This window comes from Mustela erminea, chromosome 6, assembly GCF_009829155.1.
Source record: "Mustela erminea isolate mMusErm1 chromosome 6, mMusErm1.Pri, whole genome shotgun sequence".
Classification (NCBI taxonomy): Eukaryota; Metazoa; Chordata; class Mammalia; order Carnivora; family Mustelidae; genus Mustela; species Mustela erminea.
In genome coordinates, this window is record NC_045619.1 from 115,308,114 (window position 1) to 115,334,390 (window position 26,277).

Sequence of the window (26,277 nt, forward strand, 5' to 3'; positions counted from 1 at the left end):
GTATTTCCCTGATGCCGAGTGATATGGAGCACTTTTTCATGTGTCTGTTGGCCATCTGGATGTCTTAAAATTGTTGCCTTTTAAAAAAATCCAGATTCTATTAATAAAGATGCAAGGAAATGTGTGACTATGGGTTTCATTTTTCAGTTTGTAGGAGGCATGGGATTTCAGTTTTTGGATATTGGCATGGTGTTTGTGGCCATCTCCTTACACCTGAGTATAGACTTGCTCTTTGATTCTATGATTTTTGGTAGTTTAGTACAGCACTTTGTATTAACATAAGCACTTTCCCTATGCCCTGCTTTTTTCTTTTTCTTCTTTTTACTTTGATGTACTATTGGAGGCCAAAGGCCAGTGATGGGCCTTCATTTTGGAGTTGAGACTCTCTCAGTGTATGTTCAGTTACACCTCTGTGAGCTTCTAGGTCAAGTACAAGACACAATTGACCTATTGTTAAGGAGTATGAATAAAGATGAACATAACTCTTAAATAGCCATTTCTGTAATTGAGCTAAAATAATTGATCGCTGTCAGATAATAGAAATTCTCAGTTTCAAAAATGAACTCTAACTGTATAACTCTTTTAAATTTCTATAAATATTAAAAGACTACAAGAATGGAACTCTGTAGTTTGCTGAAACTATTATATAAGTTTTCATTAATAAAAGTAAAATATCCATGCTGGTCTTATAAATGGTTTCCTGCTTCTGTTGCCAACTTTAATGATTTTAGTTAAACTTAAATTTCATAAAGGGAAATAGAAATATATTATACTTAAAGGATATAGACATTTAAAATAACAACAGACCTGAGTGACTATTGTAGAATAATTATTAGGCTCCGAGATTTCTGTTTTGCTTGATGGTATTTATTCATCGATCTCATGTTAGTGGAATTGACCTCTTTATTTCTTGGTCGTGTAACATAATTTCACCAGATCTTGGTAGGGAAGTTCAGAAAAATGGAAGACCGTTTTCTCAGGAGAAGTTTAAATTCCTTTGATCATGTAATAGTTCATATATAAACAAACAAAAACCCTCTTTTATCAATCCTCTGTACTAGAAAGCCTAAACGTGTTGTTTTTAGAGACATACTTTATCATTCAGCTGACTGTCATTTTGTGGTCATCTAATGTATAAATGAGAATACCTAATAGGTATTGAACACTCTATGTACCAGGTACTTAGAGTGATCTCATTTAATCTTCACAAATACAAAAATAGTTTGAAATCCCCTTTATAGATGTAGCGGGGGAAGTAACTCATGTCTCCAGGCTAACCCTGAGGCTTTGGTGCAGAAAGAGCAGGTCCCCATGGTGTGCAGTACCTGCTGTTTGGTTCATAATGTTACCAGTGTCCAGGAAATCCTTAATCCATAGACACTTGGTAAACTTGAGAGAATTTTAATTCTTCTGGGGAAAAGGGTGTCTGATCACACTGGGTGACCTAGAGCAGATTGCCCTGGGGTGACTAGCCTGGAGTACAATCTCTTGTTCCCTGTTCCAGCCTTGATTTGGCTCATTCTGTGATTCCCTAACATGTCATTTGTTCTCTGTCACCTGATTAACTGCTAAACACTCACTCATTGTGTGCTTCATTGATCATAAGCCAAGAACTTTTGGCAGCTCTGGGGAACATGATCTCAGCGTGCTTCCTGGTCAGTGTTGGGCAACTAGGAGTTGTTAGTTGGGGTGAAAATTTGGATCCAGAAGCCAGGGCACACGCCAGAGGCCAGAGATGCGGTAATTGAGCAGCTGACATGTGAAATGCAACTATCCAGACTCAGTCAATAGGGCAGGAGTTAGAAATAGAGTAGGCACGTGACTTTGAAAGATTATGATTGGTAACTTTGAACTTTGTGCATATAAAATACAGTTAGCGTTTGAACAATGTGGCTTCAGGGGTTCTGGTCCATCCCACAGTCAAATCCACATATAACTTTTGACTCCCCTAAAACTTAACTACAAATAGCCTATTATTGACAGGAAGATTTTCTAATAATGTAAACAGTTGATTAACACATATTTTGTACACTATTATATACTATAGTCTTAAAATAAGTTGGATAAAAAATGTTATTAAGATAATTATAAGAAAAATACATTTAGAGTATAGTATTGTATCCAAAAAATCCATGCAATTTTTTTTTTTTTTTAAGATTTTATTTATGCATTTGACAGAGCGCAAGCAGGAGAAGTGACGGCAGAGGGAGAGGCAGCCTCCCCTCAGAAAAGGAGGCTGATGTGGGATTCCATCCCCGGACCCTGAGATCATGACCTGAACCCAAGGCAGACACTTAACCGACTGAGCCACCCAAGCATCCCAAAATCCGTGCAGTTCAAATCGTGTTTTTCAAGGGTTAACTGTAATTCTGTTTTGCTGAGAGGATAAGAGTTATCAACTTATTCATCAAAGTGCTCATTACACCATGCAGAAATCTCCCTGTAACTTCTCCCTATTGGTTCTAGCCATATCTTTCTGCATAAAATACACCTAAAATTACAAAGTCTCCTTTGCTATATTGTCTTCTCCATGGTCTCCAAAAGCTGACGTTCTTCAGGGCTTAGCCCTTGGCTACCTTCTACATTTATTCCCTATGTGGTCTTATGTGACTCCTTGCTTTAAATGCCTCCTGTTCTCCCAGATTTATTCTTAATCTGTATCTCTCCTATGAGCTCCAGGCTCATATCTATGGCTGCCTATTCAACATTTATTTGAAAGTCTAATAAACATTTCAAACTTACCATGGCTGAAATAGAACTCTTGGACTCTCCTCCCCAAATGTGTTCCTGCCCTCCTTCTTCTTCAGCTCAGTAAATGGTCCACACAGTTGCTTAGGCCAAAAATTAGAGGCCATCTTGAGTTTTCTCTTTCCTTCTGAACCCATTTCCAGCCCATCAGTAAGGATTATTATATATCCCCCTTTCAACATAATCCTTAAATACCCCTGTATTGCCGCTACCCACTACTTCCTGATATAATACAACCTGTCCTCATTACAAGTTACCTGGATGATAGCAACAGACTTGTAACTGACCTTCCTTATCTCCTCCTTGCACCTCTCCAGTCAGTTCTCCATACAGGAACAAAAGTGTTTTTTAAAAACTGTTTAACAGTGCCTGTCATTTTCCTGTTCAGAACCCTTGAGTGACTACCCATCACACTCAGGATAAAACCCCAAGTCTTACCATGTTCTACCAGACCCTGTGTGTTCTGCCTGCTGACTTTATCTCCTACCATTCTCTGTCTTGCTCACACTGCTCCAGCCACAGTTGCCCTTTTGCAATTCCTTAAATTCTCCAAGGCCCCTGGAATCAATTAAATCCCTCTTACTCCCTACCCTGCATCCTCATTCCAACCAGCTCAGACTCCAGTCTGATAGCAGCGGAGGTGGATTTAGAGAGAACAAACGTACATCCCCAGGGCTCTCTAGTGTATGTAGTAAGTGAGGTTACACTAGAAATTTTGCAACTTTATTATTCCAAGTTTCTGTCATTTGCATTGCTTTCAAGTGGAAGAGGACTTGGGAGATTCAGAGCAACAGAAAGACATAGATAGAATCAGTGGGAGAAGTCACAGAATTTCTGCTTAGTGTAATGAGCACTATAATGAATAAGCTGGCAACAGTTACATTTACTTGCGGATAAACTGGGCTCCTTCACTGGACAGTGAGTTCTCCAGCACTGGCAGCGTATGTATCTTTGAGGCTGATCAGGTTGGGGCTCCACAAGTTGTGGAGGAAAAATGTGCTGGAGTGAAGGGTCAGAAAATTGATTTTTAGATCTTTCTAACTCAGATTATATAAGTTTTTAGAATCTTTATTTTTTTTCTTCAGGGCACTCTTTCCAAGTCTTCCTCAGATTTATTCTCCTGTATTTGTATTGGAAACTTTCACCAATAAAGGGTAAAAGTTTCCAATATTTGAAGAGAAAGAAGAGCTGCTTTTAGGGTTGACTCCAGTGAGATTGCTCAAGTCCCCATCTAAAGGAAATTACTTTGAGAAATTTTTCTTTCTTCCATTTTTTATTTAGATTTTATTTTGATTAATTTTTGCAATCAAAATTAATTAAATTAATAATTAATTAATTAATTAATAAGCAATACATACATACACAAATTCCCTGGTAGGTTTTACTTGTTAAACAAAAAGTTCACTGAATGGCAGAAGTAGAGAGAATAATATGTGGTAATGTCTTTTTTTTTTTTTTTGTGGAAATAGCCTTTTGATTAAAGTTTACTAGAAATGGAAAATTCATCTCATAGTTTCCCTTACATCAGAAGCCTTTGAGAATTAGTGATCATGTTTGAATGTTTCCTTGAGGGTGATGTAGCCATTCCCTTATCTTCTCTTACAAAGGCAGAAGTAGGATTTTGTAGTAGAGAACTTTGTTATAAGTGCTTTTAGTTAGACCTGGGTAATGCTATTCATGCAAATCCCAGTTGCTTATAACCCCTGAACTGTGGAATTTGGAATCAGTGATATAAGAAAGAATAATTTTCAGGGTCTCTGGATACTAAAGTACTTTATATTTGATTGCTTCTGGTAGCTAGGACCCAAATAATAGGATAGCACATCTAGAAGTTGCCTCCAGCCTGGCAGCTTCGTGTAGCACAGGGCCTGCCCCAACCAGCATGGTGCTTGGCAGATCAATATGAAATCAGCAGTGTGATCAATATGAAATCAATATGAAATGAGCAGTATATGAATATACTGTTCTAAGGAAAGCCTTAACTCCTTACCCTGCTTTCACCTTGAATCTCCTCTTATTTCTCAATTTTTTCTGGGTTTCTGACTTTGCTGCCTCCTTTCCCATTATATCTATCTCTGTCTTTTAGATTTGACTGCTCCTTCTTCATGATTACTATGTCGACTTTGCCCAAACAAAACTGCTCCTCTGATTCAAAACATACATTTCGGATTATCTCCTGTATTGATATTCCTGTCTTGACTCGAGCCAGGGATTCTCCTAGGAGGAGAGAACTGATAGCAGTACCTCCTCAACTATAAAGGTAACATGAGCATTACATATGTGTCATGGTTCTTGACCAATTGCTCCTGGCAATTAAGATTAATTTTTGTATCTGGCCTTAGCAGAAGACTGACATATCCACATTTCTTTTAAAATTAATAATGAAGTACCAAAGAAAGAAAAGGAAGAAGCAGTTCTTAAATGTAATGCACTTTTTTCTGTCAAACTCATCTACTTAGGACAGATCCAAGAATCAAGGATAAGAAGAAAGAGGCTTTTAAACTACATATAGATGATGTTTGAAAATTCAGACCTTAAAAATACATCAGGTTCACTTAGAGCCTCTTTATTTACTAATTTTTCCTCTTAATTGCAAACACATATGTTTTCTAAATGCTTTATCTGTTTTTACTTAACTTAATCCTCATAGCAATCCTGTGAGGCTATTATAACCCCCATTTAACATCTGAGGAAACTGTCTTGGACAGGTTACATCATTGCCCATAGTTACACGGCTAGTTTTGTCAGAGCTGGGATTCAAGTTCATGTGTATAGCCACTTTTTATCTTGATCTGTGAATTTTCTTAACTCATAATTCTAGGAAGCCCAGTTAAGTGGTTTCTCAGACCAAGCAGCTTAGAAGTTTCAAATTTGAAAGAAAACATAATGACCTAGGATTCCCAATTTAATGTATTCCTTTTAATAAGATAATTACTCAAGAACACAAATACATGTACAGTGGGTTTCTATGATAATGTTATCATAGAAAAATAGTTATTATGGCAGAATAATTGAAAATAATACAGAACTTCAATAATAGAAGAAATAGATAAACTAGGGCACTGCTTTTGAAACTTTAATGTATATATGAATCACATGGAGACCTTATTAAAATGAAATTTTGATTAAGTCTGGGGAGGACAAGATTTTACATTTCTAACAAGTTCCCAGAGAATGCTGATACTGATTTATGGATCCCACTCTGTGTAGCAAGGAATTTCAGTACCTTTCTATTATGTTTGTTAAGAACAGGCCTGGGACTAAGGAGAGGTAGGTGCCTCACTCATCTCTCCTTAGTTCCATCCCTGGATAAGGATCATGTTTTTAAAGACTATTCGGTGACTCTTAGTTATTCTTATAACATAATGAGAGAAAATTCAAAAATGAAATTTGCACTATTACTCAATTTGACTTAAAAAAGATATAAACTGGGTTTATGACAGCCTAGCTTTGGAGGAAACATTTGCTTCCTGCCACCCACATGTCTGTCTTCAGTCTCCCCCCAAAATCTCATTTTTTCCCTCAGTAAACATGTAAACTATTTAATGGTATAGTGGGGGCTTTAGTCAGGGCATCTTCCAAAACAAATAGTAAAGGGCAAATATTTTTAAGAAAAAAGGTAGAGAAATAAATACGTTTTTTATGCAGAATTACGGTTTAGAGTAGAGAATTCTACTTTTTAATATTTATTGATTTGCTGCTTTTTAAGCGTAAGTTTACTGAGAAGCAAAATCTGTGCTTTTTCTGTATTCTAAACAATGTGTGTGTGTGTGTGTGTGTGTATGTGTGTGTGTGTGTTTATATAAATAAACACCCTTTACATTGCTGCCTCCTTTTTAGTAAGGTAGGCCAAGCAGGTTTTTAAAGGGAGGTTGGTTTTCCTTTCAACCTTTAGAATTCAGTAACCTGAATCTAGAAATGAAGTGTTTTTCACTATGGAGCAGGGAAGGAAGTAAAAAGGAGGCAAGATAGGAAAGTCTGATATATTTAAAATCTCATTCTCCTGGAGAAGGGGGTGTTCGGCACAGAAAGAATTCCTGAAATCTGCATAGGGGTGTTCTTGAGGATTTGGCTGAACACCACACTGTGCATTTAATTTGAAACCCCTAGAAGTTGGCAAGGATAACTTGTAAAGAATGAAAACTTATCAGTTCTTCCTGAGAATGAGCCCTAGAATAAAGGTTCCTCTACACAAGTTCTAAAAGGGCTTAAAACCAAGCCTCAAAAGAATCTTGTTAATCTGCAGGTAACTTTACTTTCTGGCAGTTTAACACTCTTTAAATTAATACAAAAAAATCTAGCACTCAGCAACATAAAATTCAAGTAAATTCTATCTAGTTAAGCCTTACTTGATAAACAAAGGAGCAAGAGAAAAGTCTCAGAACAAGGACACAATAAAAGTAGACCCTCAAATGGCAGAGATGGTACAATTAGCAGACAAGTACAGTGAAGCAGCTATTGTAAATATGGCCCATATAAATAAACATAATGAGAATTTGAATATCTAGAGATTTAAAAATGCAGTAACTAGGTGGGATTAAGTGCAGATTAGATCCTTTGGGAGAAAAGGCCTGTGAACTTGAAAATGGCGAGAATTCATCCACAGGATAGAAAAAGGACTGAAAAAGATGAAAGCAATTTGGTGCCCTATAAGATAAATAACTATGAGTCTAACATAAGTGTAAGTGGAGTCTCAGAATTTTGGGGGGAGGGCAAGAGAGAAAAAAAATTTAAATAAATAATGGCTGAAATTACCCCAATTTGAAGTAAGCTCTAAACCCATAGGTCCAAAAAATTAAACAGACCCCAGGCAAGATACATACATCCCAAGGCGCAGCATAAGAAAATTGCTGAAAATCAGTGATAATGAAAAAATTTTAAAAGCTGTCAGAGGGGGTAAGAAATACATTGCATACAAAGGAATACAGTTAAGAATTTAGACAGCAGACTTAAAAGAAACTATTCAAACAAGAATGCAGTTTAATAGCATTTTTTAAGTACTAAAAGATTGTCAACCTAGTATTCCATAGCTAACAAAAATATTTTAGGACGTTAAGGAGGAAAAAACACAAGAGAGGAAGAGCTTTTTTAGACAAAAATTAAAACAACTTATGACCAGCAGACTTATGTTATAAGAAATATTAAAGGAATTTTTTTAAGCAAAGGGAAATGGTAGCAGATGGAAATTTGGACTAATCAAAGGAATAAAGATTCCTTAAAATGTCTCATATGTCAATAAACATAAGAATTTTTTTCTTTGTATTTTAGTTTTTTTTTTTTAATATGTAACCCTTTGAAGCAAAAAATAATAACAGTGTCTGTCTAGTGGAGTTGTAACATGTAAAAGTAAAATGTGTGACGACAGTAGCTCAAAGAATTGGATGGGGAAAGGAATCATATTATTGTAATAGTCTTAGACATGAAGGTGTAATGTGTTTTGAAGATAGGTTATAATAAGTTAGAGAGCATCTCCTTAAAAGGTTGGAAAAACAGAGTTTTAACTAATAAGAAACCATTGGTGAATATGAAATGAACTCCTGAAAAAAAAAAAACCAAAAGAAGATTAAAAAAAAAAGGGAAAAAGGAACAAAGAACAGAAGGGACAAATAGAAAACCTGCAACAAGATGGTAGAACTATATACAACCATGTCAGTAATCACATTAAATGTAGATGATGTACTCTAATTAGAAGGCAAAGATAGTCAGATTGAATAAAAAAGGAAGAGTAAACTCTATGTTGTTCTCAAGAAACTCTTGAAATAAGTTAGAAAAAAGTTGGAAAAATATATACAATGTAAGTCCTAGGTAACAGAAAACTGGAGTGGCTATATTAATATCAGAGTGGGCTTCAGAACAAATGATGTTAATAAGGTTAAAAAAGGACACTTCATAATGATAAATAGATCAATATTTCAAGATGAAATAATAACTTTAAATGCAGCCAATATGCTACATTGTCAAAATACATGAAGCAGAAACCAATAGAGCTGAAAGAATACATTGAGAAATCTATTATAATTGGACATTTTAGCACTGATAAAAGTAATTGATGGGACAAGTACAAAGAATATCAGGAAAGATATAGATTTGTGTATAACAACACTGTAAACTAATGTAATTTGATTAGTATTTATGAAACATTTCACTCAAGAAGAGCAGAGTTTATATTCTTTTCAAGTGCATGTGGAACATTCATCAACATAGACCACCACATGCTAATATATAAAACAAGTCTCATTAACTTTAAAGTACTGGAAGTTATGCATAGTATGTCCCCTGACCCCAACAATTAAGTTAGAAATGAGTATCAGAAAGGTATCTGAAAAATCCTCAATATTTGTAATTACACCAAATGCTTCTAACACATTGGTTAAAAAAATAATAATAAAACAGGGAAATTAAAAGTTGTCTTGAAGTGAATCAGAATGAAAACACATAAAAATCCGTGAGGTTTAGCTGAAGCAGTGCTCAAATATTTAACTTTAAATATGTGTATTAGAAAAGAAGAAAGGGATAAAATAAGTGATCTAAATATCCACCTTAAGAAGCCAGAAAAAGAAGAGCAAATTAAAGCCAAAGTAAGTAGAAGGAAGGAACTAATCAACAAGAACAGCAATCGAAGAAATGATCAAGGAAACCAAAAGCAGGCTTTTTGAAAAGATGAATAAACCTGTAGGTAGTCTAATCAAGAAAAATAAAGAAGGAGGAAAACACATGTTAGTAAGTAAAATATCAGGATTGAAAGAAGGGATGTCATTACATATTCTCCAGAAATTAATAGCATATAGAAGAAATATCATTTAGAAATAAGTTAGACAACAGTGATGAAACAGATAAATTCCTTGGAAGACACACATTACTGAAATTTGACTCTGGAAGAAATAAAATTAGGGTAGTACCATATATTAAAGAAGTTATATCCTTAGTTAAAACCCTTTCCATACAAACAAAGCAAACCAGAAACAAAAACCGAAAGAATTCCAGTCCTATAACTGGATGTTATAATGTTGTAACTGATGAATTCCATCAAACATTTAAAGGAGAAATAATTCAGAAAATAGAGAAAGAAGGAACACATCCCAACTCATTTTAGGACATCAGCATTATGTTGATATCAATCAAGGTACAGATATTACAAGAAAACTATGAATAAATATCCTCATGAACATACAAGAAAAGTTTTTTTAAAGATTAGTAAATTAAATCCAGCAGTATATAAAAACATGGGTTTTTCCTGGGTGTGCAAGCTTGGTTTAAATTTAGGATATGCCCCAGTGTAACTAATCACTTTAACAGGAAAAATGGGAAAAAGCTATACAGTACTGTGAATAGTTGCAAAGAAAACAATGGACTAAATTCAAGAGCCATTCATAAAAGGAATCTCTTGGGAAACTAAAAACAGAAGGGAACTTTCTCAACTTGAGAAAAGACATCTACGTATAATCTCTAGCTAAAATCTCATTAATATCACAAATTAGAATGCTTTCCCCCTAAGATAAGAAACAAGGCAAGTATGCCTACTCCCCTCCTTATGTCTGTCTAGCACTGTGATGGAGACCCCAGCCAGTGTAATAGGCAATAAAAAGAAAGAAATGGCATACAGATTGCCAAGGTATACATAAAACATCTTCATTTGCACGTGACATGGTCATGTATAGAGAAAATGCTGAGCAATCTCTCAAAAGCCACTAGAATTTGTAATTGAATTTTAGCAAGATTATAGGACACAAAGTAGATCTACAAAATCAGTTGTATGTGTATATACTAGCAATGAAAAATGGAAATTGAGATTTTAAATCTGTATGGAAATACAAAGGACCTAGAAAAGTTAAAAAAAAAAAAGATTAACAAGAACAGAATTGGAAGTTTCAAAACTTCCTCTACTTTTTAAAAAATTTATTTATTTGAGAGAGAGAGAATCTCAAGCATATTTCCTGCTGAGTGCAGATCCTGATACAGGGCTCAATCCCATGACCCATGAGATCATGACCTTATCCAAAATCAAGAGTTGGATGCTCAACAGATCAAGCCACCCAGGTTCCTCAAGACTTTCTCTACATTTTAAAGCTTCCTCTTTAAAGCCACAGTGATCAAAGCAGTGTTGGTTTAAAGTAGACATGTATATCAATGGGATAGAATAGAGAATCCAGAAACAAACCCATACTATATAGTCAATTGATTTTTGATAATTATGCCAAGGTAATTAAATGGAGAAAAGATAGTCTTTTCAACATATGGTACTAGAACACCTGGATATCCAAATTTTTTAAAAAAATTAACCTCAACTGTTATTCTTTGTATATAAAAATATCTTGAAAAGAATCATGGATCTGAAACTGACTGAAACTGATTGAAACTGAAACTATAAAACTTTAAGAAAAAAATCAGGACACAAAAAGCATGAATGATAAAAGAAAAATTGACAAATGGGACTCTATCAAAATTTAAAACTTCTATTCTTTGAAAGATATCATTAAGAAAATGAAAAGGTAGTTTTTAAACAGCAAGAATGTATGCACTATATATATATACATATATGTACATATATATATATGTATATATATATCTGACAAATGACTTGTGACCAGAATATATAAAGAACTTTTATAGCCCATCAATAATAAGGCAACCCAGTTAAAAAAATATGCACAAGAAAATAATGAATGGCTGGTGCAGCACAGGAAAAGAGATTCAATATCATTAAACCGCAGAAAAAAACCCAAATCAATACAATGAGATACCACTATGTATTTGTCATAATAACTAAAATTAAAAATTAAAAAAGAGCACCTGTTAGCTGAGATGTAGACCAGTTGGACTTTTCATATATTTTGCCATGGGGAAAGTGAAATGATAAAACTATTTTAGAAAACACTTAGGTAGTACAAAGGTAAATATTATTGCCATAAGATGCAACAATTTTACTCCTAAATATTTACCCCAAAGAAATGAAAGTCGGTTTACATACACACCTGCACATGAATGTTCATAGCAGCTTTATTCATAATAGCTGCAAGCTAGGACCATCAACTAGTGACTAGATAAACATACTGTGGTATATCCATGCAGTGGAACATTACTTGGCAATAAAAGGGGCTAAAGAACACACAGCATGAATGACTCTCAGAAACATTATGCTGAGTTAAATAAGCCGGACACAAAAGAATCCAAATTCTATGATTCCATTTACTGCCTTGGATTACTACATCAGAAATGTTAGAAAAGGCAAATTTAATCATTAGTGATAATAAGCAGACAAGTTGTTGCCTGCAGCTGAGAGTTCAGTGTAATTGACTTGGACTGGGTATGAGAAAACTTTTGGCACGAGTGTGTTCTGATGGTGATTATAGGGACATATGGATATACATTTGTAAAATGCATTGAAATATGCATGAAAATGCACATATTTTACTGTATATAAACTGTAGTTTAATAATGTTTTATTTTTTTAAGATTATTTATTTATATGAGAGAGAGTGTGAGCAGGGAGAGGGACTAGAAGGGGAGGGAGAGGAGGGGGAAGAATCCCAAGCAGACTCTGTGCTGAGTGCAGAGCCCTTTGCTGGCTTGATTTCATGACCCTGAGATCATGGCCTGAGCTGAAACCAAGAGTCAGATGCTTAACTGACTGAGCCACCCAGGCAGCCCTAGTAATGTTGTCTTAAAAAGCATTCCACAAATATTGAAAGTTATTTAACTAGCAAAAGATTAACTCTGTCTAATAGTAGAAGACCTCTGTATAAGACTGATACTGAGTCAACCTGAAAAGTCTGTTCAGATAAATCAGTATATACAATAGAAACAATAATACATGAATTAAATATCCTTAAGCAAGGAAAGAGAATAAATGAATTCTCGGTATACTTTCTAGCCTGTGATTTGATATTGGAATAGGACCCGAGCATCCTTCGATTTCACTGATGTACTTTTCTCTCTTCTTAAATTGATATTTGGTAGTGTCCTTGGCACTAAGATGAATCCAGCTAAAATGAAGTGATTACACAGAATTCATTCTGGGTTTTGTTTTATTATTCTTTTGCATTTTTCTAATCAGAGTATGTACATAATAACTCTAGTGTCTCTTAGAGTCTATTCTTCATTTTAGAAACAGGACCTCTAGATTTTACCTGAGCATATATATGGCCATCCACCTAGAAACTACATTGTTCTGCTTTTCTTGCAGCAGGGTATGACTTTATGGCTAATAATAGTTGAAAGATGATTGTATAAGGTAAACCCCTTCAAAACAAGCCACATGTCCTAGACTTTCTCTTTTCCCTTTCTGCTTGGCTGGCATGTTATATCAGGTGTAGCAACCATCTTAGGTCCAGAGCTGGAGGTCCTGTAAAGGATAATAGAGCCAGTGTAGGTCCATGGTGATCTTGTACAGCATACCTTTCCATGTCACCCAATATTATAACATGAGAAAGAAGAATTTCTAACGAGCTACTGTATTTTTTTAATTTTTTTTCAAAGATTTATGTATTTTAGAGAGAAAGTGAGCACGAGCAGGAGAGGCAGTGGGAAAAGGAGAGAGATTCTCAAGCAGACATTGCGCTGAGCACAGAGCCCCACACAAGGCTTGATTTCATGTGACCCTGAGATCACAACCTGAACCAAAACCAAGAGTTGGACACTTAACTGACTGTGCTACCTAGGCGCCCCTGAATCTCTTTGTTATAGCAGAAAGTTTGTACACTAATTCAAAGGAAAGCATTTAAGAATTCTATTTTTCTCTGTGTACTTTTGGATATATCCAGTATATTTTAGGGGGCAGTCTCAATTAAAATAATTGTTTAAGAGAGTGTTTCTCAAAGTTTAAGTTACTTTTAAACTTTACGTACTAATTATTATTAAATTGATATACAGGTTTTCTTCAACTTACAGTGGGGCTATATCCTGATAAACCCATTGTACATTGAAAGTATCTTAAATTGACAATGCATTTAGTACATCTAAGCTACCAAACATCATAGTTAGCTCAGCCTACCTTAAACATGTGTGACATTTATATTAGCCTTCTGGGCAAAATCCTCTAACATAAAGACTGTGTTATAATAAAATGTTGAATATCTCATGTAATAAATTGAATGCTCTATTGAAAGTGAAAAACAGAATGGTTGTATGTGTTTTAAGCCTATTGGTCATTTACCCTCATGATTGTGTGGCTGACTGGGAGCTGTGCCTGCTCGGCATCTTGAGAGTTCAGTGTTACTGTTACCAATTTTTCAGTGTTATGTTGTTATCCTGGGAAAAGTCAAAACTCAAAATTTGAGGTACAGTTTCAGCTAGAATTATTTATCTGTTACCAACTTTTCTATAATTTTTTTGTCTAGTCTGTCAGAGGCTTAAAGATATAAAACATTAATTTATTAATTTTTCCTTATATTTGTATCAGCTTTTGGTTTAGAATGTGTGTTAATGTATTATTTGCTTTCAACATCTCAATTGATAATTATACTTTTGTCAGAATAATATGCTATGTGCTTTGTATTTTAGCTGACATGAATATTGCTACCTTAGTTTATATTTCCTTATATGTCTTTATACTTATTATATTTGCTCTTTCTTTGTCATGTCTTTTAGATATTTCCTAAAAGTAGAGTATAGCTAGATTTTATTTTTTAACCTAGTGAGAACCTTTTCTTTTAAGGATATTTTAAATCATTTAAATTTATTGTCAGAATTGATCTAGTTGGTTTTACTTCATTGATCTTGTTTGAAGATTTCTGTTTTAAATTCTTTTTTGTTTCCATTGTGTTTTGGACTTCTTGTTCTTTGATTTAAAATTTATCTTCATTTAATTTGGTTCTTATTTTTTCAATTTTTGGGAATATCTCCAGTTATTTACTAGACAGCTTGTTTCTGAGATGTCCCTGTCATTACCATGTAAGTAACACAGGGCATGCAGTCACATTCTCATTAATGTTAGCATCGTGAGAGAAGCTGTCCTTTCAGTGCTTTGAGTCTCTATTAAACTGTTAGCCTATCTTGAACATTCCTTGTCATGAGAGGGTACCAGCTCCATTCCCTTTCTATAATAAGGAAGCTTGAATATGGGGCTTTCCCATTTTTTTCACATTATGCTTAAAGACTATTTAGGGAAGTAGGGGCTTAGCACTCAGTCTTATCTTGGAAACAGTGTGGAAGAAGAAGCCTGTGGCAGTTGCTAAGGGTAATATCTTTAAGAAAATAGTGATGTTGCAAAGTTATTTTTAGAGTTATTTTAATTATTTTCATTCATGTATACATATATATGAATGAATGACAAGACTTCCATTTTGTCATATATATATATAGATAGATATCCATATCTATCTACCTATCTATCTATCTATCCATCTATCTATTTTTAAAGCAGGTAATTATGTGGCTGGACTACCAAGATGTAGGGAGTGAAGTGAAGCTGAGAACCGCCTCTCCGGGATTGCGGGTTATAGTGAAGTCTCTTGCCAAGAGACTCATCTTAGTGTGGTATGTGGATGGCATAAGGGCTGAGGAGGCAGGAAGGCCTTTCCCCCCCAGCTTTAGTTCTCTGTTTTTCTTTGTGACCATGGCAAAACACTCAGCTTTTCTGGGCCTCAGGCTACATCTATGAAATGAGGAAGATGACTCTCTCAGATCCTTTCTAACTTTAAAATTCCATGACTGGCCAGGACCCCAAGGATAGCAAAAAAGTTTCCATTTGACAGCAGTTTTATTTTTAATTTCATTAAGCAAAGAAATCAGCTTAATTTCATCTTGCAGAGTCAAGAGGAATAAATCACTTATCTGATTGCTTTGAGTGCAGAGAGTTAGAAGAAGGGATCATATATGACTTGTGTGTTTATGTTCTGACCTAATATTAGGTAAATGACACATGCTGTGCTGGAGATCCCAGTTATAACACGTGGAAGTAGTCTTCTCATAGAATGACTTAGAGGAATGTGAAATCACTCCTTTTCCTTGAGAAAATGTGGAAAGATATTTATCTAGACTCCCAGAAGGTGATTCTAGGATATGTGCTTGTCTTGAGATTGAGGGTGCTGGGACTTGGGCCCACTGGGTGATAATAGTCAGACATGAGACTAAAGGTCACACTGAAGGTCTTTCATTGATGAGCTGAAATCAAAAGTGGTCAAAAGGCCGCTGAGTGGTCAAAAGGCCGCTGGCACTGAATTCATGTTTCACAACATCAGCGAGAGGATGCTTCCCAAGCTGGCTTTTTGTCATAAGCTAAGCTGGACATGGTCACAAGCAGGGTGGGCAGATAGAATTTTGAAATAATGAACATGTCACAATGGTAAGAGAGCGAGGAAACAGTGCTGACTGATAAAATCTATACAGCAGTCAAAGGATGATTCTTTTTTGAAGAAAGGCTTTGTTCTGGCTCGGTTCTGGAGGCTGAGCCACTGACAAAGGCTTCATCTGGGACAGCACGGAAAAGATCATGCAAGCAGACATTAGTTGCTTCTCTTCTCTAGTCATCACTTTGCGGACTTTCATTTCTCTCTCTACCAAGAGCTTCTGGGGAAAAAGGAGAATTGTTTCATTTCAGAAAAGTGTTTTATTCTAGTAAATAAAGACATGTCATGAATAAAGCAAGTAAAATACAAATAAGTTAGAAGCTTGGATAAAAAATGCAGGCGATAGGCTTTTATGAAGGGCCGTTGTATGGTAGGCCCATCTAGGGATGTGGAGGTCAACATTCAGTGGTTTCTGTCCTTAAGAACCTAACGTGAGTAAGGCAGATGGATAAATGGTTAGTACATTTTTTTTTGGTAGAGGAAGACCTTTGTTATTGGTAGTAACAACCAGAATTCTAGACTCTTCTGTGGGACACAGGATTCCTCTTCTCTTCAGCCTATACATAGAAGGGTACTGTATGTCATTATCATACAGAAGGTTATTCACCTTCTGCTGGACTACCTGGGTAAAGAGTTGCAAAACACAGCTTTTTCACAAAGGAATTAATGTCATGGCCATGGAATTTCAAGGTTAAATTGCTAAGACTATGTTTCATTGTTTTTGTAGAGCATTTGCTCTATGCAAGGCTCTGTGCTAGATGTTGAGACTACAAGGTTAGATAGAATCCCTGTTCTTAAGACGTTTATAGTCCAGAAGGAGATGAGTAAATGGGTAAGTAGAGCCCAGGGTACATGGAGACATACAGGAGGGAATAAATCATTAGAATGCACAGAAGAGAATGATGCAGGGAGCTTTCCATGTGTTCTAATAGAACTAAACAGTCTCAAAGAACCTATTTCTTTAATGGTTGTAGTGAGCTGTGCTAAAGGTTCTTTTTTTTTTCTAAGAGCTATACTTTTCTGATGTTAGGGATAATAATAACAGCCAAAAAAATTTCACAGTGTTTTACTCTGTGTCAGGCACAGTTCTGGTGCTTTATGTATAACCAGTTAAGTAATCCTAACAGTCGTCCTATAAGGTAGGTATTAGTATTAACCTAGAAACTGAGGCACAGAGCACCTGAGTAACTTGACCGATGACAATTATTATGAAGTAGATCTAGGCCTAGTTTCCAAAGCTGATGTTCTTAACTACTATGTGAAGTTAAGCTGTCTAAAATTAAGAGAGTTGACTACTGGGGGAACCATTGTACATTTTTGTAGGTCCAGCAGCTTAATATTAATGAGTCCACAGCTGAGCATCTAGGAGAAAAAAAAATGTCAGTACATGTGCTGCTTATTTTCTAGAAATAAAGCTGTATATTATTATTATTATTATTATTGTTGGAATTGCCCTGTGGCAGCTACAAATGATAACTAGAATACTTTATTTGAAATTATAGAAAAATACCTTTTGATCAAATACTGTTCCCCATTAATTTACAGAAAGGGGCTTTCTTGAATTTTGAATATATCTAAAGAGATTGCATAGCTTCCCACAATTCCTGAATCCCACAGCTCTTTGAGATGGGGATTTCCTATTAAGCCCAGTGTCTCCTGGACAAGGAAGAGGCTACTTTCTCTAGTGTTCATCTATTGAAATGTCGGTCTCTTTTTTACAGCAGTGGAGGCCTTTAATTTATAAGCTGGATTTGTAAATTGAAGGGCCCAGGCTGGCTGGGTCTGTGGTGCATGTGGGTTACCTCCGTGCCTAAACCACAGGAGGCCCACTATTTGCTGCACTGAGGGAGTTAATAAGAGCTTTTGTGACCCAGTTTGCCCACAGTTTATGGGCTCAAATCTAGATGATCTGAAAGAAAAAAGAATGGGATGAAAAAGTCAAAGTTATGGTTGTAAACTAGAAGGAAAGTTAGAATTTTAAAACCAGCATTGGTATGGCACAGAAAAGAATTACAAGTTAAGAAGAACCTAGAAAGAAAGATTTTTAATTAGAGCAGCACTCAAGACATTTGAGATTGTTATGATGATTTTAAATAGGCAACCCTTTGGCTTTAAAAAGAATCAAGGACTTGACTTTCTGTCTGTAGTTTATTAAATGTAAACAGAAAATTTAAAGAGAAAAGGTAATCTTTTTATGTAAAACTGTTTTGATTTATGGCTTCCTGGACTTTGAAAGACTCCTTGCCCCTTGATTAAATACATTGAGTTCTAAAACTTAATAAATATATTTTTTGTGTACCAGCTGGTATTTTTAATATACCAATTAGGAGTATCATTAGGAAGATTATTGAAAGCAGTATGTAATATAAAACTTAGATGGTAATCCTAAAGAAAATGAGGTTTCAGACATCGTTTGGATACATTTCCTAAAAATAGAAGTAAACTTTTCATGTACTACTGAAATCAACTATAGGAATGAAGATAAGATTTTATGTAAAGATATTTTCTATTTTGCTTTTTAAAAAATTAATTTTATTACCTATCAAAGTTCCCTTTGACCACCCCCCATCCTCCCAGAGGTCATCATTTTGTCATTCATTCATCCAAAAAGTTTTTTTGAATATTTATAGGCATGTGTTTGTATACATAGAACGGATATTTATGTTTTGCGTAGATTTTAAAAAAACAACCCGCGGAATATATTGTTTGCTTGTTCATTTTAAATATGGCCTTCTGTCATGTTTTGGTTTTAGTTCTTCAGTTTTTTAATTCTTTTAATTCTTCAGTTTTTTAATTCTTCAATGTTACTAATTATAGCTGACATTTATTGAGTAGTTACTCTGTGCTAGATGAGATATTTAGCATTTTTTATATAATTTAGCTTAATAATCTTTATAATAAGCTTCAGAAGTGAGTAAAAATAGTTGGTTTTGTAGGAATACATTTTTACCTTCATTATACCTCACATTTACATTAAATTACTAATGCCAGTAGTTTATCAGTCTTTAATAAGGCTTCAGAAATAAACATGAGGAATATTCTGTACGAGTTGGTAAGAAAATAACTTTTAGTTCTGTTAGTTTGTTACTCTTGTGCAGTCAGCCTTCCACTACCAAGTCCCCAGAGGGGGTGTTTTTGCTAAGCCAGAAGGAGGGAAATGTGAGGGGAACTCCTGCTCACCTTTTAGGAATGCAGAGGTAATTTTTGTCATATTTGACTCATTCTCAGTAAAGAACAGACAACCCCAGACATTCCTCACTAGTTAATGGTTTTAAAAGTCCTTGCCTGTGACGATATCCTTATTTTGGGGAAAGTTGTAGGTTACAAGACCTAAGTGACAGGAGGTTTGTTTTTAGAAGATGCTTCTTTCTGTGCCCTTAGTCATTCTGGTATGAGGAACAGAGAGAGGCTGCTGCAGTGGGAGCTTGGACAATTTTTTTTATTTTTAAATGGGAATTGGTAGAAAGGGAGTGATAGTGAGTGGATTGAAAGGGAAAAAAAGTTTGTGTTTATTATGTCTTCTCTGATTTTGGAGTTTGGAGGAAATTTTCAGAATTTCATGACAAAATAAAGCCTTTAATGAATGAGATAGCTTTTTAGAAAGATTTGAATCTCATCTCTGCTATTTAACTAGCTGGGTGATCTCGAAAAAGCCACTTTCTGCTGTTTGAATCAAATGATAATAACATATACTTTATAAAGTTGTAGGGTTGAAATTATATAAAATGTTTTATATATTGGGAAGTACTGTACAAATGTGCAAATATTAGGTGATAGTCTGTTTTTATTATCATAACTCTTGTCAAGGCTGTCTACAGTTTGCCTCTTTTAACTATATTGCCTCTGTACTGAAGATTTAACCTCATTGTTGCTTCTATCTTTTATTACTTGCAAGAGAGTACTATATTAGGGCTCTCTTATTTTACAAATAGAAGAAGCGGCCTTACTGCTGAATCATTTAACAAATATCGAAGGCCTAATATGTATCAGTCAGCATTTCTTTAGGCCCAGTTTAAGAACTGAAAAGATCATTGACAGTAACTCAAAAGAGGAGATATGCTGAAGGTCCCAGTAATCTTCATTTCATTGTCATTATACATTCATGTTCACAGACATTTTTTTGATCTTTTGTCTTCAAGATAAAAGTAAGCAAATATAAATTAACATCTGTGTATTTAAAAAAGTGTAATTCTGTTGTAGTGCAACATTGTTTGAAAAAAACAATCAAATTATCTTGCTGTGGTTTCTTTTTGGTTATAATACTTAAATTATTTTGAGATCCCAAACAACATTCATTGGGGATATGAAGTGTTTATGTTTATCAGAACAAGACTTGGGTGAATGGTGGTTAAGAAGTGCTAAGAGTAAGTTCTTGTTTCCAGATGGGGAGGTGGTTACACTGAGTTTCTATTTGGTGCCCTTCAGGGTCCTCATTTAATGGGGAACTGATCTTTGTGTGAAAGCCCCCTTAGTTGTCTGGTTTTTTATTCAGAATTTGTTTATTATTTTGCTCCCTGTCATCCCCCTAATGCTTCTCCTAACATAAAGGTTACCATAAACTCAGAGTCCATGGAAAGAACAAGCACCTTTAACTTATTGAAGAGTTACCAGATTGCCTCTCCGGGAGCTGTAAGAAATCAGTTGTTTAAGGCAACTAGGAAGTCTGCAGTTTAAATCTCATTTGCCATTTGACTGATGTGCATTTATTATACAAAAACACTACTGGTATAGGCTGTTTCCTGAAGAAGATACATGTACTTTGGAGGAGGCACTTTGCTGGAAGAAATAAAATCCTTTGGTTTTATTATTCCTTTTCTGGATAGTTCTAAAAAGCTTTTGACTTTTACCTGTGGTTTGCTTTGTCATCTCTGTTTACTTTCATTTATTTCTTAACCTAGTCTTTGTGGCAGGCCACCTCTATCCCGAAGTTATACCAATGAAAAAAGTTAAACCTTATTTCAAAGTGATCTGTGAAATTCCATTCCATATTTTAAGCTTAGCCCATTGGAAATATCACTTTTTTCTTTATTTATTTTTCTGCCCCACCCATGCCCTCACTGTCTGAGGACCATGGATAGGGTTTGTTTGTTTGTTTGTTTGTTTGTTTTTAATTAATCTCTTTTAAACTAACCTGTCTATGGAGACTAAATATTTCCTCTTTTCTGAAAGGAAGGCAGTTGTGTAAGAATAGCTTGTTTTCTTGAGATCCCAAGCCAGGGGTCTCAAGAGGAGTCTAGGATCGCAGGTTTGTTTTTCCAGATTAGAAACAAGAAATATTTAATTTGCCTTGACTCCACCTAAACTTTTTAAATAGAATTCAAAATTAGTTGACTTCTCTGAGCTTCTGGTTTGTAATACTGAAGAACTTCTACATAGAGCAGATAAAGGATGGAGTAAGAATTTCTGATTTGGTTGCGTATTATTTATTGTGGAAAGAATGTTTTCCCTACAGACTGACTAGGAACAAGATGTTTAAACATAAGCCAGGGTGGAGACCTATTTGTTTGGTCAGCTTCAGAGGAGCCACGTTTCCCTACTTGTGATGCGTCTGCCAACTATTCTGTCCCCCCACCCCTGCCTGATTCTTCAAGTTTCTTTGGAATTTTTACTTAAGGCTCCGTTGGATAAGGCTTTGATACAGTGCATACGTGGCAATTAGAAAGGCTAAAGGCAGTTTTCTGGAGCAACATGATTTTAGCATGGCATGAATTTTGGCTGGGCTGAGAGAGAGAGAGAGAGTGTGTGTGTGTGTGTGTGTGTGTGTGTGTGTGTGTGTGTGTTTATAAAATGGCTTCTTTCCTTTTTCCCAGTCCCCCTCTGCTGTTGGTCTGTGTATTCACATGGCTGGATGGCTGCAGGAGTCCATTTATCACAGGCAGTAGGAGGGGGTGTGGAGATATGAAAGGGTTACTGTTCACATTTCCTGTGTAATTCCCTCTGATCTTACTGAGCTGTAATTTCTTTCTTGATGTTAAACATTCCCAGGCTCCTATAACCTTCTAGCCTGCTTGCTCTGGCCAAGTTTGTCCCAGGTGATCATGTAGGCGAACCTCCTGTTTTAAAAGGCTAGAAATCTCTCCTTCCTTCGTGAGATAGGCTACATGCTCATTCCTTTACAATCCCAGAAGAAATCCCTGTGATTTAACACAAGAACAGAGCATAACCTACTAGTTTTAAAAATCAAATTTAGTATCCAAGTATGTTGTCCAGTTAACTGTGTAGGTTTTAAAATCTCCTGATTCCTGGTTTAGTGAATTTCTAGTTAAATGAAAGCCCACCCATCTGTTAAAGATTGCGTTCTTTCTTCTTAACACACTTGAAAAATGGGTTCTGATTCTAAAAGTAAAATTTGTCTCTACCATGTTACTTTCAGCTTGCTTAATTGCTAGATCATTTTAAGTTCCCTCAAATGCAAAGCTGCTTAACTGAAACTGCCACATTTCTGCTTCGGTTCTGTTCAGGTTGTAGTTGTGCATAGGGAGGCTACTGGTACTTGTAATTTTCTCCTTTTGCTCTGGTTTTAAAAGTATATAGCAGCTCATTTTTATTCCACAATTTTTTAAATATACATTTTCGTGGTTGCCAAAAGGTTTTCTATTTTTGCCTTTCCCCTTAAGTTTTAGAAGAAAATGCTGTGCTCCTGTGAAGCCTAAGACTATGTCAGCAGCTGCTGGTGAACTGATAGGGGCAGGGGGTCCCTGGGCTAGCACTGCCCTCATTGTTAGGTAAGGAGTGTTTCTTTAGACAGGGCTCTGGGGTCAGTTTGCTTGTGTTGCTAATAGCACATCTCTGTGTCTTCATTCAACAACTTGGGAACCTTAGGGTTTGGGGACAGACTAGAAATGAAACAACATCTCTTGGAAGGAGCTTCTAGGATAATTTAAGCTTGCTGGTGTTTAGGCTGAAAAACTATTTGTATTGCTTAAAACAGTGAGATAAAATACTCTTTATGCATCTTAACCATGTGTAATACGGTTTTACACAGAGGTGGGTAGATGAATTTTTAGATTGATTGTGTTTGGATTTGCCTTAGAGAGCTAACAGGAAAGGTTGATGTTTCTCATTCACCTTCAGTTCCCCTAAACGAAAAACAGAGCCTGCCGCGCCATGGGCTTTCAATAATGGTTTTTTGAATGAGTGAATTAAACTGGCAGATTACGTCTGTGGATCCTTACTTGTTCTGTATATGCATTATTATGTGTATGTCTAATGTTTCTCTCACCCTTTTTGTTAGTCTCTAATGAAAGATCTTGTTCGAAGTCCTTTGTTATTAAACAGTTAATTCTCTCAAAGCATTTTGTGCCCAAGTCCATAAAAGTATTGTACTCCTGGCTGGTCTAACCACACCACTGCTGTGTCATAGAAAACAATGAGATTTAGTTATAAGTTACTTAAATTATAGATAGTCTGTTAACATCTCCTAAAACTGATAAGCCTGTTCACTGTTCTCATAATGGAAAAACACTTACATTTTCTCCCAAGGACTCTCTATTTCTAAGACCATCGTAAAGCACTGAATAGTAATGTCAGTCATCAACAAATACTTACTAAATAAATCTGAAGTCTTTTAGACATTTCAGTGAATAGAATACATACACTAGTCAAGTTGAACAGCAACTTATGGTACATTAAATATGGGGATGTGCTAAGTGAGCGGCCTGAATGAGACTCATGTAGCTTAGTGGAAGGAAATATCATTTTGACTTTAACTAGAGAGTGTGCGAGATTTCATAAAGGAAGTGTGAATTGGGTATTAGACAAATAGTTGGGTTTTAACTATAAAGGAATGAGGCTGTTTTACATTTATAAATACTGGTGTTAGTTATCACACTTCCTGTTCCCAACAGCAATGAAGAAACAACAAAAACAAAAAAGCTGAAGTATATGATGGAGCCTTTTCTCCATTGGTGATCTATTTATTCCTTATTTTTTAGTGAAGTACAATTTCAGAATAGCTTCCACTAAGGACATACAACTCTGTTAGTTATCGTAAGGATCCACTTCAATAAAAAGTTTTCCCTAATTAAAATTTCAGTGGGAAGACAGGATATATATTGAAAAGTTATCATTCGTGATTATACTTTGGTGTTAAAGGCTTCATCCAATCTCAGTGGCAAGTTTTTAAGAGATTTCACTGCTGATTTATACCTTGATTTGAAGTCTGATTTATAAGGAGATAGATCCAAATTTACTGTTTTTTTGTTGCACAGATATAGGTAGCTATAGTAACTTTGTAAAAATACAACCTCCCAGCAATTTTTTATTAACCTCTTAAAGATTCTTCTACAATAAAGCAAATACTGTAATACTATCCCAAACAAATCAGTTTTGTGAAGCAAATTAAAGTATGGCTAGAATTTACATTGAAACCCTTTGATTGTATTTACTTGTTACTACTCACTATTAAAAGCAAACACTTTAGGGGCACCTGGGTGGCTCAGTGGATTAAAGCCTCTGCCTTTGGCTCAGGTTGTGATTCCAGGGTCCTGGGATCGAACACCACATGGTGCTCTCTGCTCTGTGGGGAGCCTGCTTCCTCCTCTCTCTCTCTCTCTCTGCCTGCCTCTCTGCATACTTGTGATCTCTGTCTGTCAAATAAATAAATAAAATCTTAAAAAAAAAAGAAAAGCAAATACTTTAATCCATTTAATTTTAGAGCCAAGCTTTTATCTCTAGTTTTATTCTTTTATTTCATAAACAAAGGAAAAACAATACAACAAAGAAATGAAATCAGTTTCTTTAACATAGTAAAGATAGAATTTTAAGACAGTTGCCTGACTTTACTGTTTAGTCTTTTGGCCTTAGCACATTTTTGTGACTGCATGCACATCTCTCCATATCCTTATTTGTTCACTTGTTGCTGCCAGTGTGATGATGAATGGAAACTATAACCAATGGTTATTTCCCACATTGTATTTTTGCCTCAGTCTTTCAGGGCATCGCAAAGTGATCTATGATTAAAGAGTTTGGTGGTCAGCTAATTTTATGAAAGGTAGGAGCATCTCAGTGAATATTGATATTTCATTTAAGCCAGTATTTCCCAAATATATTTAACTTTGGAAATGCCCACTGCTTGCCTGCTTGCCTTCCTTTCTGCCCTTCTTCTTTCCTTCCTTTTAGCTTCCTTCTTTCCTTTTTTAAGAATACCTGTTAAAATCTCCTGTAGAACAAGTTTCAGGAATCATTACTATGAAGGTTATACACACAGACACAGACAGACACACATAGACATGACACATACACACACAATTTAGGTCTGTTGCTTATGTCCATTTTTCTCTTAATCTCTACCTTTTCTAGAGTATAGGATGGGATATAGAAGGAAAAAGAATAATAATGCTTAGTCTTGCTAGCTGTTCTGGTATTGTGTGAGTGGGAAAGAGGCTCCTTTATAAAACAAGATTTGAGATTGGTGTGAGGATTTCAAGAGTTCTTACTCTCTGCATTTTATATAGCTCTGAACAAACAGGAGTTGACCAAGCATAACAGAAGTTATTTCTGGGGAGAGGAGAAGGATGGATTGAAGGTAAAATGGGGCTTACACTTTCTACTATACATATTTCTGTTTTATTTGAATTTTTTCCTTAGTGTAAATTTTTTTGGTAAAAATTATAAGTTTCTTAAAAATAAGGAGTGAAGTAAAAGACCTTACTAGTTGAGAGAAACTCTATAAAAATAATTTCTTACTCTAAGCTTTTGTAAGTAGTAGTCTCTGGTGCTTTCAAACTCACTTTGTTTAAAAAAAATACCAAAAATCTTAAGCCATTTTTTTTTTTTCAGAAACAAGATTATATGAAGTAAGGTAAATCTGTTGGATGAAATTAATATACCTTTCCCTTCCTACCCCTGTTTCTTTCAATTGTTGCTATAATTCACTATACCATCATTCTCTATTTTTGTGCCAAGTTAGGGACTGTGTCTTGTCTTTGTATCTTTAGTGCTTAACTCTGCATCATGCCTAATAACTTAGTAAGCATTTGATTAGTGTGGATGTGGGTGTTTGTTGCAGGAGACTTAATACCATAATTATTCCTAGGAAAATGCATTAGTGCTTGTCACTTTCAGATCTTTTTTTTTTTAAGATTTTAATTATTTATTTATTTGACATAGGGAGAGAGATCACAAATAGGCAGAGAGGCAGACAGAGAGAGGGGGGGAAGCAGGCTCCCTGCTGAGCTTGGAGCCCAATGTGGGACTTGATCCCAGGACCCTGAGATCATGACCCAAGCTGAAGGCAGAGGCT

The 26,277-nt window shown here is 35.4% G+C and overlaps 1 protein-coding gene across 10 annotated transcripts in view; it reads left to right on the forward strand.

The window, feature by feature from the left end:
• The window catches only part of ZNF438 (zinc finger protein 438), a 178,762-nt gene that overhangs the window by 37,663 nt on the left and 114,822 nt on the right, over nt 1–26,277 (forward strand). For 5 of the 10 annotated variants that reach the window (XM_032349365.1, XM_032349363.1, XM_032349368.1 and 2 more), the window contains one exon: nt 4,835–5,008. The exons of the other annotated variants lie outside the window; for them this stretch is intronic. The gene's annotated coding sequence lies outside the window, so the exon portion shown is untranslated. The remainder of the gene's footprint in view (nt 1–4,834; nt 5,009–26,277) is intronic. 10 annotated transcript variants of the gene reach the window in all.